The sequence below is a fragment of the Micromys minutus genome (assembly GCF_963924665.1).
Source record: "Micromys minutus genome assembly, chromosome: 3".
In the NCBI taxonomy this organism is placed as follows: Eukaryota; Metazoa; Chordata; class Mammalia; order Rodentia; family Muridae; genus Micromys; species Micromys minutus.
In genome coordinates this window covers 15,546,819-15,565,060 of record NC_137972.1, presented here as the reverse complement: position 1 = coordinate 15,565,060, position 18,242 = coordinate 15,546,819, and positions in this window count along the sequence as shown.

Genomic DNA, 18,242 nt, shown 5'->3' with positions numbered 1-18,242 from the left:
GTGCTGAGAAGCTCTCAAAAAAATGTTCAACATCCTTAGTGATTAGAGAAATGTCAATCAAAACAATCCTGAGTTTCCCCATCACACCAGTCAGAATGGCTAAGATCAAAAACTCAGATGACAGCAGATGCTGTCAAAAAGTGGAGAATGAGGAACACTTTTTCACTGTTCTTGGGGTTGTAAGCTAGTACAACCATTCTGGAAATTAGTCTGGCAATTCATCAGAAAATTGGGTATGTTGCTACCTGAGGACCCAGATATACCAATCCTGGACATATACCCTCAAAATTTTCTAACATGTAACAAGAACATGAGTTCCACCATGCTCATAGCAGCCTTATTTATAAAACCCAGAAGCTGAAAAGAAGCCAGATGTCATTCAAAAAAGGAATTGATACAGAAATTGTGGTACATTTAGAGAAGGGTGTAATACTTGGCTATTAAAAACGACCCCATAAAATTCCTAGAAAAAATGGATGGAACTTGAAGCTATCATCCTGATTGAGGTAACCCAGTCACAAAAAAAAAAAAAAAAAAAAAAAAAAAAAAAAAAAAAAAAAAAAAAAAACAACAACAAAAAAAAACTCTTGGTATGTACTCATTGATAAACAGATACTAGTTCAAAAAGCTCAAAATTCCCAAGAAACAATTCACAGAAATTATGAAGCTCAAAGAGAAGAAATGTCATAACGTGGATGGCTCATTTCTTCTTATAAAGTAGAAAGAAGCACTCGTGAGGGAAAAAAAAAGGAACAAAGAGAAGATCAGAGATTTGAGAAAATAGCATTCAGAGACTGCCTACCTGGGCATTTATCCCATATGCAGCCACTCAATCCACACACTATTACTGATGCTAAGTAGCTTTTACTAGCAGGAACCTGATATGGATATCTCCTCAGAGGTTCTACCAGAGCCTATGGATACAGAGGAGGATGCTTGCAGATGACCATATGACTGAACACTGGGACCCCAATGTAGGGGCTAGAGAAAGGACTAAAGGAGTTGAAAGGGTCTGCAACCCTATGGGATAAAGAATATTGTCAACTAACCAAACACACCACAACTTCCAGGGACTAAAACACAAACAAATGAGTTCACATGGAGAGACCTATTTGTCCAAGTACATATGCAACAGTGAATAGCATTCTTTGGCATCAATGGAAGGAGAAGCATTTGGCCTAGAGAAAGCTCTTTTTTCCAGTGTGGGGGAATGCCAAGGCCCTGACCTGGATTAGGGTAGATGGGAGAGGGAGCTCCTTCATGGAGGCAATGGGAGTGGGAGGAGGATAGGCTTTGGAGAAAGGGGATAATATCTGAAATGTAAATATGGAGGATATCAAATAAAAAAAAAAGAAAAAGAAAAAAATAGTTTTCTCTATTCTGGGATTATGTTATTTTATGGGTATTTGAAAATTGCTATTTCTAACTCTATAAAAAATTGAGTTGAAAATTTAATGGGGATTGCATTGATTCTGTAGATTGTTTTTGGAAAGCTGATTTAAAAAAAAAAATCCTGCCAACCCCTGAGATTTTTTCTCACAACAGTCTGAGTGGCTAAGATGAAAAAAAAAAAAAAAAAAAAAAAAACCTCAGGTGACAGCAGACTCTTGCAAAAATGTGTAGAATGAGGAATACTCACTCATTGTTTGTGGGATTGCAAAGCTGGTACAACTAGACATCAATCTGGCAGTTCCTCAGAATGTTAAGACACAGTACTACCCTAGAACACAGCTATATCACTCCTAGGCATATACACAAAAGATGCTTCAACAGATAGCAAAGACACATGCTCATAGCATCTATGTTCATCACATCCTTATTTATAGTATCCAGAATCTGAAAGTGTACAGATGTCTGCCATACATGAATGGATACAGAAAATGTGGTTAATTTACACAATAGAGTACTACTCAGCTATGAAAAAACAATGGCTTCTACAGAATATCATCCTGAGTGAAGTAACTCAGTCACAAAAGTACAAACATGATATGCAGTCACTGATAATTGGATACTAGCCACAGAAAACTCTGAATATTTAAGAAACAACTCGCAGACCATATGAAGCTCAAACTAAAAAAAAAAAAAAGAAGAAGAAAATAGAAAGAAAGAGAAGAAAGTAAAGAAAGCCCAAAAGGTGGAAGCCTCAGTCCTTCTTAGAAAAAAAAAGTGTATAGCACCCTCTCAGAGAGTAGTACACTTAGACCTTAAATCATTAATAATTCAAGAGCTAAGAATGTAGCCTTGTGACAATTCTTGGTGTTTAAAAATCATTATGTTTAATCTTTGCACACCAAGAAAACTTTGACAATTTCCTTGTTACGTTTTGTTTTGCATGTACTTTATGCGCATTATAACTAGTAAGATATCAATGCATATTATCAAACCTTTAAAAAATTAAGTAATGACAAAATATATTCATATGATTTTTTGCAAAAATGCTTTTAAAAATCTGGACATTTATCTCTGTTTTTAAAAATAAATTTGGTTAAAAAAACAACGACTTCTAAAAAATATTACACAAATGTATGGAATTAGAAAATACTATCCTGAGTTAGGTAACCCAGTCACTAAAGAGCACACAAGGTATATATACTCACAGATAAGTGGATAGTAGCCTAATAGCTCAGAACACCCAAGATACAATTCACAGAACACATGAAGTTCAAGAAGAAAGTCCAAATGTAGAAGTTTCAGTCATTTTAGAGAGGAAACAATATATTCACGAAAGGAAATAAAGATAAAAGCATGGAGCAGAGCCTGAAGTAAAAGCCATCCAGAAACTACCCCACCTGGGGATCCATCCTCTATATAGCCACAAAATCCAGACACTATTGAAGATGTCAAGATGTTCGTGCTGACAGGAGCCTCATATAGCTGTTTTTTGAGAGGCCCTGCTAGAGAATGACAAATACAGAGTTGGATGCTCACAACCAACCATTGGACTAAGAAAAGTGTTCACAATAAAGAAATTTAAATAAAGGTCTGAAGAAAAGTAAGGGGTTTGCAACCCATAGGAAGAACAACACAATTAACAAATCAGAACCCCCAGTGCTCCCAGGTACTAAACTGTGAACTAAAGAGTCCTTATAGAGTGACCCATGGCTTTAGCCACATGTGTAAAGAGGAATGTGGTGACGGGACTCAATGGAAGGAGAAGCTCTTGGTCTTTCCAAGGCTCCATGCCACAGTGAAAGGGAATGTCAGGGTGGGAAAGCAAAAAAGGGTAGGGCGGTATCTGAACACCCTCATATAAATAGAGGCACAGGGGACAAAATAGAAGGTATGAGGGAAAACTGGGAAAGGTCATAATATTAGAAATGTAAATTAAAAATTCCAATAAAAATAAAAAAAACAACAACAAAGTGCTCAGGGTTTCCTAATTTTTCAGTGAAATAAAAGGCTTAGTAAAAGAATAAGAAACAAAAAAAAAACTCTCTTTATTTTCTGTCATTCAATGATTTTGATTTTATTTTTCACAAAGGTGTTTCTTACGACATTCCCTGACTGTTCAGAAACTCACTTTGTAGACAAACTTGTTTTCAAACTCAGAGATGTGGCTGTTCCTGGCTCCCAGGTGCTAGGATGAAAGGCTTGCATAATCACTAATAGGCCTGCCCATCATTTTATGTTCAGGCACCTTTTGTACACAGTGTTAATTACATAGACATAGTTCCTTGCAATTATACCATTCCAAAACAATTAACTTCCTTCCATAACTTAAACATGCCTCATTTTATAGGGTATAAGTTTTACTGAATATTTCTACACTTGAATATACAAATCATCTGGGAGTGTGAGAATTCAATGACCATAAAACCATGAAAGAGAATTTGCCTTCCTTTTCATTCTGGACAATATGACTTTAGGTTCCACTCCAATGTCTGTTAGTAAAGACTGCAGTTTGACACCAAATCCACAAGTAGAGACATAAATGATTTTTGATCTTTTTTGGAGTAACTATGCATTTCACATCTATAATTGTGAGTTATTTGTTATTTGATTGTAGTCCTCCTTTTCTTTTTTTTATTTTTATTTTCAATTGAAAGATTTTATTTAAAAAAAAACAAAGATAAGTGTACAGATTTTAAAAGCATTTTGCATAGAAGTATATGAATACCATTTTGTCAATATTTGATTTTTTAAAGGTTTGATAGCATGCATAAAAATCTTACTAGTTACAATGAGCATAAAATACATCTAAAAGAAGATGTAACCTGGAAATAGTCAAAGTTTTCTTGGTGTGTAAAGATTAAGCATAATTATTTTTCTTTTTTTTTTTTTTGGCCTTGTTTTTCTTGAATTTCATATAGTCTGTGAGTTGTTTCTGGGGTGTTCAGAGCTTTCTGGGGTTAGTATCCAATTAACACTGACTGAATATTATGTCTGCTCTTTTGTGACTGGGTTACCTCACTTAGGATGATATTCTCTAGATCCATCCATTTTCTTAAGAATTTCATAAAGTCATTGTTTCTGATAGCTGAGTAGTAATCCAGTGTGTAAATATACCACAATTTTCTGTATCTATTCATCTACTGAAAGACATCTGGGTTCTTTCCAGCTTCTGGCTATTATAAATAGAGCTGCTATGAAGATTGTAGTGCATGTGTTTTTGTTGTATGTTGGAGCTTCTCTGGGGTATATGCCCAGAAGTGGAATAACTGGGTCTTCAGGTAGTACTATGTCCAATTTTCTGAGGAATCACCAGACTGATTTCCAGAGTGGCTGTACCTGTTTACAACCCCACCAACAGTGGAGAAGTGTTCCTTTTTCTCTGCATCCTTACCAGCATCTGCTGTCATCTGAATTATTGATCTTAGCCATTCAAAAAGAAGATGTGGGAGAAATTGAGAAGAGGAAGAATATATTCAAACTATAATCAAAAAAAAACTTGAGTAAAAATTTTGAAATTTGTGATGCTTATTCAACCTTCATTTTTGTCATGTTTACAGGGTGTAAGTGTAAATATTATCAGAGAAAAAATCACATCATTTGGTAATATAGAAAAAGTAACTAAACACTTAAAAGTCCTTCACAGTAACAAAAGGCAGACAATATCTTAATGCATCAGAAAACTCACTGCATTTATTCAGCAATCAGGAGAGAAACAGGACACCAATTCACATTTGCTTATTAGTTAAAATTTTACCCTAGGACCAGAAAAAGAAACAGAAAAAAATGTATAAAAGGAAAAGTCAAGTATTATATTTGCAGGTGTTCTCCTACATGAAGACTCTAAAAGCCTTCTCAGTAGATAGTAAAATATGATAGGTAAGTAGGCCACAGCAGCAATGCAAAGCAGCTAAAAAGGAAAATCTCATTTTCTATACTGAAACTCACCCTCACCTATAGTATCACCAAAAGAAAACATTCACATTGGTCTCAAAACTAAACTTTTATGAATAAAATTATTCAATACAAGAAAAGAGTTCTACAATAAAAATCATCGAAAATATACTGAAAATAATATAATGAAAACCACAGAGGATCAAAAACACCTTTACCATTTGTAAACACATTTAGTATTAAAGAAATAGACTTCATTCCAAGAGATATGTACAGATTGTTGTAATGAAAATTCCAATAATATTTTTATAAGAACTAGAAAAAAAAATTTTAAACTTATATCAAACCATAAAATACTTTGAATAGCTAAGAAAATCCTGCAAAAATTAACATTACTGGTTGAAGAGTGAGAAAAGGACTGGGACAAGATGAGGAGAAACAGAAGGAAAAGGAAGAAAAAATAAGAGAGAAGAATAGCCTGGAAAAGAATAGAAGAGATGAAGGTTAAAGAAGAATACAAAAAATTAGTAATACATACATATATATATATATATATACATATATATATATATGTGTGTGTGTGTGTGTGTGTGTGTGTGTGTGTGTATGGAGGAGACTGGGGGCTAGAAAGGTATCAGTATATTATACTCCTGGGCATATCCCCCAAAAAATTTACAACATTAATCAAGGACACACAGTCCACTATTTCATAGCAGCCTTATTTATAATAGTAAGAAGCTTGAAACAGTTCCCTCCTATGCTCATGGATTGGAAAGATCAACATTTTAAAAATGGCCATCCTACCAAAAGCAATCTACAGATTCAATGCAATACCCATCAAAATTCCAACCCAGTTCTTCATTGAGTTGGAAAGATCAATGTGGAATTTCATATGGAATAACAAAAGATCTAGAATAGCGAAATCTATCCTCAACAACAAGAAAACATCTGGGGGATTCACTATCCCTGACCTCAAACTATATTACAAGGCAATTTTGCTGAAAACTGCATGGTACTGGTACAGAAATAGGCATGTGGATCAATGGAGTATAATAGAAGATCCAGAAATGAGCCCTCATGTATATGGTCACCTGATTTTTAACAAAGGAGCCGTAAACATTTAATGGAAAAAGGAGAGCCTATTCAACAAATGGTGCTGGTCAAATGGCACTCAGCATGCAAAAGATTGAAAATAGACACTTTCTTATTTCCTGTACAAAGCTCAAGTATAAGTGGATCAAAGATCTCCACATTAAACCAGATACACTGAAACTATTAGATGAGAAAGTAGGGAAAACTTTATAACACATAAGCACAGGAGAAAAATTTCTGAACAAAACCCCAATGGCTCAAGTTCTAAGGTCAAAGATTAACAAATGGAACTTAATGAGATTGCAAAGTTTCTGTAAGGCTAAGGACATTGTCAAGAAAACAAAATGGCAGCCAACAGAATGGGAAAAGATCTTTACCAACTCCACATCAGATAGAGGCCTAATATCCAAGGTATACATAGAACTCAAAAAGCTAGACACTAGAGAATCAAACAACCCTATTAAAAAATGGGGTACAGAGCTCAAGAAAACATTCTCAATTGAGGAATATCGAATGGCTGAGAAACACCTGAGAAAGTGCTCAACATCATTAGCCATCAGGAAAATGCAAATCAAAACAACCCTGAGATTCCACCTCACACCAGTCAGATTGGCCAAGATTCAAAACTCACATGACAACAGATGCTAGCGAGGTTGCGGAGAAAGAGGAACACTTCTCCACTGTTGGTGGGGTTGTAAACTGATACAACCACTCTGGAAGTCAGTCTGGCGATACCTCAGAAAATTGGACATAGTACTACCTGAAGACCCAGCTATTCCACTTCTGGGCATATACCCCAGAGACACTTTAATATACAACAAAGATTCATGCACAAAAATGTTCATAGCAACTCTATTTATAATAGCCAGAAGCTGGAAAGAACCCAGATGTCCTTCAGTAGATGAATGGATACAAAAATGGTGGTACATTTACACAATGGAATATTACTCAGCTACTAGAAACAATGACTTAACGAAATTCTTAAGAAAATGGTTGCATTAACTAGTGAGATAACCCAGTCACAAAAGAACAGACATAATATGCAGTCACTGATAGTGGGATGCTAACCCCAGAGGCCTGCACTGCCCCAGAAACAACTCACAGGCAGTGTGAAATTCAAGAAAAAAACAAAACAAAACAAAACAAAAAAGTCATGCTCAGTCTTTACACACCAAGAACACATTGACAAATTCCGGGTTACACCCTGTATTACACACACTTTTTGCTCATTGTAAAAAAAAAAAAAAAAAAAAAAAAAAAAAAAAAAAAAAAAAAAAAAAGAGGCTTGAAACAATCCAGATGTCTTTCAACATAGAAATGTGTTCAGAGAACATGGTATATTCACAAAATGGAGAACAACTCAGCTACTAAAAAAAATTACTTCATGAAATTCTTAGGCATATGGATTGAACTAAAAGATATTTTCCTAATTGTGGTAACTCAGATACAAACAAACACACATGATGTGTACTTACTGAAAAGTGGGTATTAGAAAAAAAGTTCAGAATACCCACAATAAATTTACAGACCATATGAAGGTCAAAAAAATTACTAATGTGTGTGTATGTCAATACTACATGGGAGGAGTAACAAAATTATCAAAGGAGAAGAGAATAGAAGAACCATGGGAAAAATAGTAAAGGGAGAGGGATGACAGAAGGGCAGAATTATGTGTGGGAAGAGACAGGGAGATGTTCAGAGGTTCAGAAAATTGAAGAGGTTCATAGCAATGGGGGAAAGGAAACTGAGGGTAGCATACAGGATGTCCCAGATACCAAAAAAAAAAAAAAAAAAAAAAAAAGCAAGAGGCTCCAGGGAGACAATGTAGCTGAAATATACCAAAAAGGGGAGAGAGAAAGCAGAGACCATTTCAAGATTTTAGACATCTCCCCAAGATTGTGTGGTGATACCCACCCTCTTCAAAACCTTTAACCTAGAATTTTTTCTATCGAATGGAAATACAGGGACCAAGAGTGGGGAATAGACTGAAGAAAAGTTAATCCATATACTGCCCCACCTGGGGATTCTTCTCATATGCAGCCACCAAAACAAGTCACTATATCTAATGCTCCAGTGTGCTTTCTGACAGTAGTCAGATAGAGCTGTCTCCTGAGAGGGTCTACTAGAGCCTTACCAGTACAGATGCAGATACTTGCAGTCAACCATAGAATAGATAATGGGGAACCCAATGCTAGACTTAAGGGAAGAACTAAAGGAGGTGGCGGTGTTGGAAAATATGCATAGTTTATATGTTTTCTCTATGTCCTGGTTATAATATAACATGTTCGGAAACCTTGACTCCAGCTGCCAAGCGTGGGACATTCCATTATACATGTTGTCAATTCAGAATCATGTTTTGCCGTGATATTCATGGATCTTTTGAAAATATCCTAAAAGTATTCTTAAAATGATCATAATCTTCATTAATTTTTACCAAGACAAATTTCCAAACCCATTCTGAGTTCTATGAGCTGGTTTATAAAAATGTAGATGAAGAAATTTTTTTATTTTTTTCCATGGAAGTTTTCTTTTTAGTTATCTTCTTTTTGTACTCCTTTTGTCTTACTTTACTGTATTCCCTAGAGTCCAAAGCATCATTAGCTAATTACATCTGAGGCCACTCAATGAGTCTTAATCTCCCCACATCCCTGTGCCTGACCATGGAATCAGCATCTGAGATCTTGCTAACCATGTTGAGTCTCACCCATCTATGAGCAGTATTGGGGCAAACTCAAGGGGTTCTGTGATACAATCCTCTCCATGTTTTAATATTGTTACAAACCCTTTCAGCTCCTTCAGTCCTTTCTCTAGCTCTTTCTTGGGAGTCCCTGTGTTCATTTTGATGTTTAGCTGCAAGCATCGTCATCTGTACCTATATGACTCTGGGAGAGCCTCTGAAGAGATATCCAAGTCTGGTTTATGCCAGTAAACACTACTTGGCATCAGCAATAGTGCTTGGGTTTGTGGGCTGCATATGGGGGGCATGTTCTCCAGCTGAGACAGTCTCTGTAAATCTTTTCTTCAATCCCTACTCCTCTATTTGACCTTGTATTTTCTCCCCTGTTTTTTTCTTTCTTCTAAGAAGAACTGAGGCATGCACATTCTGCTCTTTCTTCTTTTTGTGCTTCATAAGTTTTGTGGATGGTTTCCTGGGTATTCAGAGCTTTTTAGGAGGGGTAGGAGAGGAGAATAGTATCCTCATATAAATCAGTGAATACTGTGAGTGTTCTTTTGTGACTGGGATACCTCACTCGGGATAATATCTTCAAGTTCCATCCATTTTCTTAGGAATTTCATGAATTTGTTATTTTTTAATAGCTGAGTAGTACTCTATTGTGTATATGTACCTCAATTTCTGCATCCAAAACAGCTGTGTTCTCTTCAGCATATGGCTATTGTAAATAAAGCTCCTATGAACATTGTTGAGCATATGTACTTGTAAGATATTGGAGCTACTTTTGGGCATATGCCCAGGAGTTTTCTAGCTATGTCCTAAGGTAGTACTATATCCAATTTTCTGAGGAACCACCAGACTAATTTCCAGAGTGGTTGTACCAGTTTAGAATCTCAACAATAGTGGAGGACTTTTAATCTTTCTCCACATTCTCGCCAGCATCTTCTCTCACCTGAGTTTTTGATCTTAGACATTCTGACTGGTGTGAGGTGGAATCTAAGGGTTGTTTTGATTTTCATTTCTCTAATTTCTAGGGGTGTTGAGCATTTCTTTAGGTGCTTCTCAGCCATTCTATATTCCTCCTTTGAGAAGTCTCTGTGTAGTTCTGTTCCCATTTTTTAAAATAGGATTCTTTGAGTCTATAAATTCTAACTTGTTGTGTTCCTTGTATATATTGAATAGTAGCCCTCTATCATATGTAGGATTTGTAAAGGTATTTTCCCAATCTGTTGTTTTCTGTTTGGCCCTCTTGACTTTGTTCTTTGCCTTGCAGAAGCATTGCTATTTCATGAGGTCCAATTTCTTGATTCTTTATCTTAGAGCATGAGCCATTAGTGTTATGTTCAGGAAATGTTCTCCTGTGTCTATGTGTTCTAAGGTTTTCCCTGATTTCTCTTCTGAGTTTCAGTGTACCTGTTTTAATGTGAATACCTTGATCCACTTGCACTTCACTTTGTACAGGAGATAAGAAAGGGTCTGTTTTCATTTTTCTGCATGCTGTATGCCAGTTGGACCAACAAAATTTGTTGAAGAGGCTGTCCTTGTTTACTTCTCCTTTGTAAAATCAAGTGACCATACATGTTAGGGATCATTTCTGGATCTTCTACTCTATTACATTAATCCATGTGCCTATCTCTGTACCAGTACCATGCAGTTTTTAACATTATTGCTTTGTAATATAGCTTGAGGTCAGGGATAGTGATTCCCACAGATGTTTTCTTGTTGTTGAGGATGAATTTCGCTATTCTAGGTCTTTTGTTATTCTAGATAAAATTGCACATTGCTCTTTCCATCTCTATGAAGAATTGGGTTAGAATTTTGATGAGGATTGCATTGAATTTGAAGATTGCTTTTGGTAAGATGGCCATTTTTAACATGTTGATCCTTCCAATCCATGAGTATGGGAGATCTTTCCATTTTCTGAGATCATCCTCGATTTCTTTCTTAAGAGATTTGACGTTCTTATCATACAGGTCCTTCATTTGCTTAGTTAGAGTCACACCAAGGTATTTCATATTGTTTGTGACTATTGTTAAAGATATCTTTTCCCTAATTTCTCTCTCTTCATGTTTGTCGTTTCAGTATAGGAAGGCTACTGATTTATTTGAGTTAATTTTATATCCAGCCACTTTGCTAAATTTGTTTATCAGCTGTAGGAGTTCTCTGGTGGAATTTTTGGGATCACTTACATACACTCTCATGCCATCCCTTTGAGTTTCTTTTGCTGTCTAATTGCTCTGTCCAGTACTTCCAGTACTATGTTTAATAGGAAGGGAAAGAGTGGGCAGACTTGTCTAGTTTCTGATTTTAGTGGGATTGATTCAATTTTCTCACCATTAAGTTTGATTTTGGCTATTGGTTTGCTGTATATTGCTTTGATTATGTTTCAGTATAGGCCATGAATTCCTGTTCTTTCCAGGACTTTTAACATGAAGGGGTGTTGAATTTTGTCAAATGCTTTCTCAGCATCTAGGGAGATGACCATGTGTTTTTTTAAATTTTTTTATTTTATTTATTTATTTATTTTAGTTTGCTTCTATGGTGGATTACACTGATGGATTTCCATATATTAAACCATCCCTTCATCCCAGTGATGAAGTTTACTTGATCATGGTGAATGACCATGTTGATGTGTACGTGGATTCAGTTTACAAGGATTTTTGTTGAGTAGTTTTGCATCTATGTTCATAACTGAGGTTAGTCTGAAGTTCTATTTCCTTGTAGGGTCTTTGTGTGGTTTAGGAATGAGGGTTATTTTGGCCTCAAAAAATGAGTTAGGTAGTATTCCATCTGATTCTATTTTGTGGAATAGTTTGGAGAGTATTGGTATTAGTTCATCAATATATGTCTGATAAAATTCTGCATTGAACACATCTGGACGGGGCTTATTTTTTTTGGTGGGGGGGAATGTGATGACTGCTTCTATTTCTGTAGGTGTTGTGGGGTTATTTAGATGATTTACCTGGTCTTTGTTTAACTGTAGTATCTGGTACCTGTCTAGGAATTCAACCATTTCCTCCAGATTTTTCAGCTTTGTTGAGTATTATCTTTGTAATAGTATCTGATGATTTCTTAAATTTCTTCAGTTTCAGTTGATATGTCTCCAATTTCTTTCTGATTCTGTTAATTCGGATACTCTCCCTTTGCCCTCTAGTCAGTATGGCTAAGGGTTTTTCAATCTTGTTAGTTTTCTCAAAGAATCAGCTCTTGGTTTTGTTGAATTTTTGAATGGTTCTTTTCTATGTTGTCTATTTATGCTCTGAGTTTTATTATTTCTTGCTGTCTTCTCTTCTTTGTTGTATCTACTTCCTTTTGTCCTAGATCTTTCAACTGTGCTGTCAGGTTGCTAGTGTATGCTCTCTCCAGTTTCTTTTTGGAGGCACTCAGATCTATGAATAGTCCTCTCAGTGCTGCTTTTATTGCATCCCATAGGTTTGGGTATGTTGTGTTTTCATTTTCATTAAATTCTAGAAAATCCTTAATTTCTTTTTTTATTTTTTTCCATGCTATCATTTAATAGAGCATTGTTTACCTTCCATGTGTATATAAGCTTTTTGTTGTCTTTGTTGTTATTAAAGACAAGATTTAGATCAAGATGATCTGATAAAATGCATGGGAGTATTTCAATCTTCTTTTTTCTATTAAGGCTTGTTCTGTAACCGATTATATGGTCATTTTTGGAGAAGGTGCAATGAGGTTGTCAGAAGAAATTGTGTTTTTTTGTTATAGGATGAAACATTCTGTAGATGTCTATTAATTCCAATTGGTTCATAACCTCTGCTAGTTTCACTGTGTCCTTGTTCAGTTTCTGTTTCCATGATCTGTACATTTGTGAGAGTGTGGTGGTGAGGTCTCCCACTATTATTGTGTGGGGTTCAATGTTATTTTTGAGCTTTAGTAGGGTTTCTTTTATGAATATGGGTGCTCTTGTATTTGAAGCATATATGTTAAGGATTGAGAGTTCTTCTGACAAATTTCCCCTTTCATGAGTAAAAAGTGTCCTTCCTTATCTTTTTGATAGTATTGGTTGAAAATCTACTTTATTCGATAGCAAATGGCCACTGCAGCTTGCTTCATTGGGCCATTTGCTTGGAAGAATTTTTCCCAAATTTTTACTCTGAGATAGTGTCTGTCTTTGTCTCTAAGATGAGTTTCCTGCATGCAGCAACGTGCTGGATTCTGTTTATATATCCAGTCTGAAATGCTATGTCTTTTTATTGGGGAATTGAGTCCATTTATGTTAACAGATATTAAGGAATAGTGGTTGCTCTTTCCTGCTATTTATTGCTTTTACAGTTAGAATCATGCCTGTGTGTCTTTCTTCTTTTGGTTTTCTTGCTTAGGCATTTCCTTGTTTTTACTAGGATGTATTTTCCCTCCTTGTATTGGGTTTTCAAACACAATTTTAAAATATTTTGCAAAGAAAATGCTGTTGGAGAACATTTTTAAATGGGTAATATAATTATAATATAACTATCTTCTCAAAATACAATATAGACATGAAATACTTGCTTTGAAGAGGGGGTTTACATTCTTTATTGGCCAAGTTTTCTTTTTAACTTTTAGTATTTCTAACGTAAATTTTTAATTATTCTTGTTATGGTTTGCTACTACTAGTTTTATACTATTCCCTCATGAAACATAAAAATATATGTATGTTTGATCAAGTAAAAAAAATCTTCACTAGCATGCAATAATGCATGGCTGCATTCCAACATTTTAAATGCAAAGAGTACTATAAGTATCACTAAGTGAACTATACCTCCTGTTTCAGTTAAGGCTATACAGAGAGAAAGATGAAAGATGAGAGGAAGAGATGGGGTTGAGGGTAGGGAGAGTTGGAGGGATAGAGGGGGAAAGGGCAGAAAAGAGAAAAGCATGCATTCAGAGCTGTAGAAATATTGACAAAACACAGACAGAATGAATGAGGCATAAATATCCCCACCTCTTCAGTTTTATTTAATATCATTTTAAAAGAATTCCCTCTAATTTTACATTATAGAATATTAACACCATTTGTTCTTTTTTTTTAATTTCTGTTTATGAATCCTTATTTTTCTTAACTATGTTCTGTCTATAAAACTAATGCCTACTCCTTGAGTATCAGAATACATATTTAATTGTGCAGAATGAAGAGACATTCAAAACTAGTTTTGCAATTAAAATCAATTTAATGATTTAAATGTGTTGCAGTATTGTATCTGCATCACGGAACTGAAATGCGCCAAAATCTAAGGTTAGGTTTACAACTTGGCTTCATATCAAATCTATTTCCAGAACTCTGACTCACAGTTATTGAGTATAATATATAATATAGAGAAATATGGCTCGTCAAAGAGCCTTCCCTTTCCCAACACTTGCAGCTTTCAGAAGAGAAATACATAAGTCACAGAAAAATAACAACTATGTTTCTGGATATTAGTAAAAAACCACTATGGTTTAACTGATTTCCGATATAGATATGATGCCTAAAATAAGCAGGACCAGTTTTGTTACTTGAGAGGGCTTTTTCTTGTTTTGTTTTTCTTATTTGTATGCTTTTTTTCTAGACAGGTCATTTCTCTATAACCTCTGCTTTTCTAGATCTCACTATGTAGACCAGGCTGGCCTTTGACCCCAGAGACCTCCTTGCCACTACCTCCAGAGTGCTTGTGTCAAGGTTTGTGCCAGCACTAGTACATAGTTCTCCAGTTTTTACTTTTAACTAGAGGATAAGAATAAACTGCATGGAACTAAATAACAAGACTGTATCGTGTAATATCAGGCAGCAGGAATCTCAGATTTTAGAGATCTACATGGGGTTAGCTTAACCTCCTGTCATAAGGTTATGAGAATTACTTTCTCTTATGTCAGCTGTCCAAAATTTGTCCTGACATCTACAAGGTAACATTGTCATTAACATGCACAGAAAAAAGTACATACTCACGAGCCCTCTTTCCAGCATAGGCCAACTCATGGCAAGGGATTAATTTACCTATAGTCTTTTCTTTCCAAGCATGTTTCTGATATTAACCAATATAAAGATTTACAGAGACTGTCACAGCATGACCAAATTACTTACAGGGAGTGTCTATAATAAAAATGATTGCTTTTGTTTCTATTTTTTGTATTTTTAGTAGATGTTGAAACATAAACTCATGTCTCTCTTTTGATGTACTTATTAGCTATTACCAAATCCTCCAATAAGTTAGATTTAAGCACCAAGATTGTGATACAGCTTAACTAAATACATATACCCCATTTATTTTTAAAAGCTTCAAACTCCTTGCAGTTATTTTGTGGAAAATGTGGAGGTTAATCCACTTCTAAGTTTATTTGAGCATTGACAATTGTTAGATCTTCACGGGATTTTAGCAGGAGAACCCAAGTCTTAGCCCATAGCCCATACTGTTTCAAAGGGTTTGATTAGAAATCTCATGACATTTAGAAAAACTAAAATTTACATAAACTTAAAGGGTTATACCTTTCCGACCACAGGACTCACCCAATCTAGCACAGCTACCATAGTTCTCTTCTCCTTAGTAGAAATGAATTAAGACATGTGCACACTCAAGTATATGGCATGGTTTACACAAATAAATGAAAACCAAAAGGCACTCTCATATAGATCCTCTACTACACCTATTCAGAGAGAAAAATACTACTTAGATGTTGATTTTGAGATCTTTCAAAATTAAATATAAAAATTTCCTCCTGCCCATTTGTGAAACAGATGCTAAGAACAAAGTAACAGAATACATGCAGTTTCTTGTTTAAGAGATGCAGCCTGTCATGCTCAGGCAATTGGGATTCATTGTATAACATGATATTCTATCATCATTTGGTTTCTAGTCACATGTTAATGTTCTTTTCCTTGATTATTGACTAACATGGAACAGGAAAGTACAGCAATGTGACATACAACTTTTTCAATGCTGGCTTGTTATTCCTAAGAGAACAAATTTGCCCCTGTTCATGAATATAAAGCTTTGCTTTTTCAGCTGTGAAGGTTAAAGTTTCAATAAAAGATGAAATATCGTTCCTAGCATGTAAAAGAAGCATGCTGTCTGCTGCAGTTTTGACAACTCATGCAAAATCCCTGTGTTCTTCTCGTGCGCTAGTGAAATTTTGAAACCCAGGACCTAGATCACATTACCAAATTTTAAATTGCAGAAGGATCATTGGAGCTTTGCCTAACTACTCTATTGTTACTGTTGTTCCATGGTTTAAAAATATTTTATTACGTTTTGAAATTTTCATATATTCTGAATCCACATATCCCTATCTCTCCAAACCATCCCAGATCCAACCCTTCTTAAAAATATCTCACATTGTTAATATTTTTTCTAAAATTTATCATGTCCATCATGTGTTATCTAAAAACACTTAGGAGTAACCATCCACTTTAAGATTGGATTTAAGTTCTATTATGCCACACTACTCCTGGAGAGGATGACAGGAACAAACATCAATTAACCCAAAAGTGTAACTGGTGACAGTTTAAAGTTCCAAATTTCAAGCAGCACCACAATGAGTTTTAATGTGGTTACTAATGGGGATATGCATGAAGGGTTACTGATCAGAACATAACTGACTCAAATACAGATACATCACTAAAAGCTCACCCTGGTACTTGTGACAGCAAATGAGAGCTAAAAATTTGGAGAACATTGCAAAACCATCAGTACAGGCATCTTGCAAGTTGAAGGGTTTACTTTCCAGGTATCTCCGTTGTTAGAAGCCTTTTGTAAACCACACAGATGTCTGATACCATTTTATATTAATGAGTATATTTTGATAGAAATATATACCTCAAGTTAACACTATGTGCATACCAATTTTTCATTAAATAAAAAGGTATTGTTTACGAATAATTCTTCTTGTGAATATATAAATTTCTTTTAATCACTGTATTAAATGTAATAGTTAAAAATATAAAATATAGCGATATAACAATTATATTAGTAACAATGGCTTTGTGATGAGTGAGGTATGATTGGTCTTCCATTTAAAGAAAGTTCTGGTTTGTTGACGGGTGATTGATACCTGGTAAAGTGTATTGTTCCCAATGCATGGTAGTTTAAGTTTTGAAATATTCAGTCAGATATTTAATTTTCTTTTGTAGATGGAGTGTTAGAATAATGCTGTGTGCGACTCTCAACTTATATAAAAAGGCTCCGTCTTCAGGATCTATTGTTGGTCAAGTAGAAGCTATTATAATTTCAAATCAGAATGAAAATTATCAGGAGGAGTCCATGCAGGTGACTGTAATTGTTTTGGAAATCCAAGTCCCAAATTCCAGAAAGCCCATGGAGTCTCACTTTTAGTACCCATCCCACTTAGCTCCACCCCTTGTCCTGTTTCCATTTGTTTCTCTTCTTACTTGAGCTCATTTTGCTACCTGAAAGGAGGGAAGCCACAGGGAACATCCTTCCTCTACACTGAAGGTATGTGTGTTTTTCCATTGTCAGAAGTTTCCTTGTTATGTGCCACTCTCTATCTACATGGATGGATCTTACCATGCAAATGATGGATAATTGTGAGTCTTCAAATTGTTTAACTCTTCACTTAGTATTCCATCAGGGACTGAATATACTAATATCAAAGTTTCTAAACCACTTTATTTTGTTCGCCGCCATCTATACTATATTTGGTAACCATTAGTAATTTATTTTACTAAATCCTGTATTACATTTTGTACACTGAATAAGTGTATCAAATTGCCAATTTTTCATCTTTCCCATAATATATGACATTCTTTGTCTGGTTTGGTGACCATGAGTTCCCTGGAGGTAGTTGAATTGTTTGGACACAGTCTGATGATGTTTCTTACTAATGGAAGAAGCTGTCAAAAAAAGGCAAGAAATAAGTAATTTTCTTACTTTATGGATTAGCTAATCTTCATTCATGACTGGACAGAGCACAAGAAGAGTTTTCGATCTTAAATTCATGGATAGAGAAGACTTATTATAGTAGGAAACATTTAAAACGTATCAAAAATATGACCTGACAAACATGTACAATACTAAGCATGATATGTCTGTACAATAAATACTGACCATTGTGGATACATCACAAAATATTTGAATATCAATAAGTATGTATTTATAAGTGAGCATTGTGTATGCATATTTATGCAAGTAAGATAATAAGGCGATAGTATTTATACCACTTAATTTGGGAAGATTAGTGATTCCTATGATATTGTCATACA